This window comes from Pristis pectinata, chromosome 27 (genome assembly GCF_009764475.1).
Source record: "Pristis pectinata isolate sPriPec2 chromosome 27, sPriPec2.1.pri, whole genome shotgun sequence".
Classification (NCBI taxonomy): domain Eukaryota; kingdom Metazoa; phylum Chordata; class Chondrichthyes; order Rhinopristiformes; family Pristidae; genus Pristis; species Pristis pectinata.
In genome coordinates, this window is record NC_067431.1 from 22,078,458 (window position 1) to 22,081,050 (window position 2,593).

Below are 2,593 nucleotides of genomic sequence, written 5' to 3' on the forward strand. Positions count from 1 at the left end.
GGCATTTGCGTGAATATTGGCTATAATTAATATTTACACAAGCATTATTATTTACTTGAAGTTTATTTTACTTTTTTAAGATTTTGGTTATGTCATATGTGGCTCACGTTTTAAAAATAGCAGAATCTCATTTACGTTTAGAGAAAAAAAGGGAAAAAAGAACCTTTGAAAGAAACTATATAAGCTTCTCCCAATAAGAGCAAGGCAATTTCGTCAGATGAATAAATGCAACGAGTGGAGGATAGCTCCTTACAAATAATGGACTTTCATTCTACCTCAAGTTATTTATGGCTTAATTAATCAACCATCTTGCTTCTTGTTGGGGCATAGAGTTGTTACCGACTGCAGTTGTATATAGAAGGAACAATTGTGACTTTTCTAGATCTGGTGACAGTGATGCAACCCATTGTCCTCTTAAAGGTTGACAATAGGCATACTGGCATCATCAGTTTGAGTGTAAGAGTGTTCTCATCCAAATTCGGTGGTTATTTTGTAAGCCATGTCCAATTTATATTAAAGGTAGGTTGGAACTATAAAAATAGAAAATATGTAAAATTATTGTTATATCATAATTATTTGTAGATGTGCCTCACTAAACAGATTTTTTAAAAAATGCACTATACCTTCACTGAAACCAATATTCACCAATTTTCAGAAATGAGTACACCATATTACAGGGATAAAAATGGATTAAAGCACCTGCACTCCTCTATTTAAATTTTGCATAATTCTTTGATAATAATTCTAATGGCACTGCTGATTATTTTTGTTGCAGTGAATTAATGGAGAACAAAAGCTCCCAACAGTGGTTCATTGCAATGGGTCCGTGTGATTTGGATTTGGATCATGTTCTATATGGATTAGTTAAATTGCAAACAGAAATGACCTTGATTAGTCACATTTCTCAGATTACCACTCCATTGCACTCACATGACAGTATAGGGGTGGGTTTCAACAGATTGGAAAAGTATGTATAAAGTAAAAGGGAAGGAGAGTGCAAGAGAGGTTCCTGAAGTATCCAGAATAAAGAAAAGGACAGAAAATTAAGAAAGGTATAAGAATTTAACTTCAGGCAACATGGAGACAAATTTGAGAAGAAAGGTGATGAGTACAGGACTGAAGGTGTATTATTTGATTCCTCACAGTACATGAAATAAGGTAGGTGAGTTCATAGCACAGTTAGAAATTGGCAGGTATGATGTTATAGGCATCACAGAGTCGTGGTTGAAAGAAGATCACAGCTTGGATGCGTATCCAAGGTTACGCATCCTATCAAAAAGACAGGCAGGTGGGCAGACGTGGTGGGGTTGCTCTGTTGGTAAAAAATGAAATCAAATCCTTAGCAAGAAGTGACATAGGATCAGAAGATGTAGAATCCTTGTGGGTAGAATTAAGAAACTGCAAGGGTAAAAAGACCCTGATGGGAATTAAATACAGGCCTCTGAATAGTAGCGAGCATGTGGGGTACAAATTACAACAGGAAATAGAAAAAGCATGTAATAAGGGCAATGTTATGGTGGTCATGGGGGACTTCAATATGCAGATAGATTGGGAAAATTAGGTTGGTACTGGATCTCAAGAGAAGAAATTTGTAGAATGCCTACAAGATTGTTTTTTACAGCAGCTTCTGGTCGAGCCCACTAGGGAAAAGGCATTTCTGGATTTGATGCTGTGCGATAAACCAGATTTGATCAGGGAGCTTAAGGTAAAGGAATCCTTAGGAGGCAGTGGTTATAATATGATAGAATTCACCCTGCAGTTTGAGAGGGAGAGGTTAAAATCAGATGTATTGGTATTACAGTTGAGTAAAGATAACTACAGAGGCATGAGAGAGGAGCTGGCCAAGGTTGATTGGAAGGGGACCCCAACAGGGACGACAGTAGAGCAGCAATGGCAGGAGTTTCTGGGAGTAACTGGGAATACGCAGGATCAGTTCATCCAAAGAAGTATTCTAAAGGGAGGATGAGGCTGTGAAAGATTGCTGGGAATGCAAGGGTTAATGACTGGCAATGTAAGGGTTAATGGTACGCTTCTCATTGTCAAGTAGCTTCCCAGAGTAATGAATGATCTCAGGCATGGAGTGATATTAGTTTTGTCTAGCTTTAATGCCAGGTGTAAGTGGGAAAGAAATAGTTTTTTTAGACATATCTTGTTATGCTAAAAACTTTATGTAATCAATTGCCTGTGCAAGTGTAACCTCCCACCTAGCTTTCCCACGAAAATGGGTATAAAGATACGCTGTATCGCATCTTCTTTGAATGAGGATCAGTACAGAGTTAGTGTTACACTGTTTACTCTTCCTCTGTATCCCCCCACTGCCGCTAGCGAAAACTAATAAAGCATTTATCATAAGTTCTTTGGTTCTGCTGTTGTCTGATTCATTACAGAGCGCGGGTGAACTTTGACAAGGCAACCGTGGTTGACAAGGGAAGTCAAAGACAGCATAAAAGCAAAAGATAGGGCATACAACATTGCAAAAATTAGTGGGGAGCTAGAGGATTGGGAAGCTTTTAAAAACCAACAGGAGACAATAAAAGTAGTGTTGAGGAAGCAGGGAGTCTGCAGAAGGACTTGGACAAGTTGGGAGAATGGG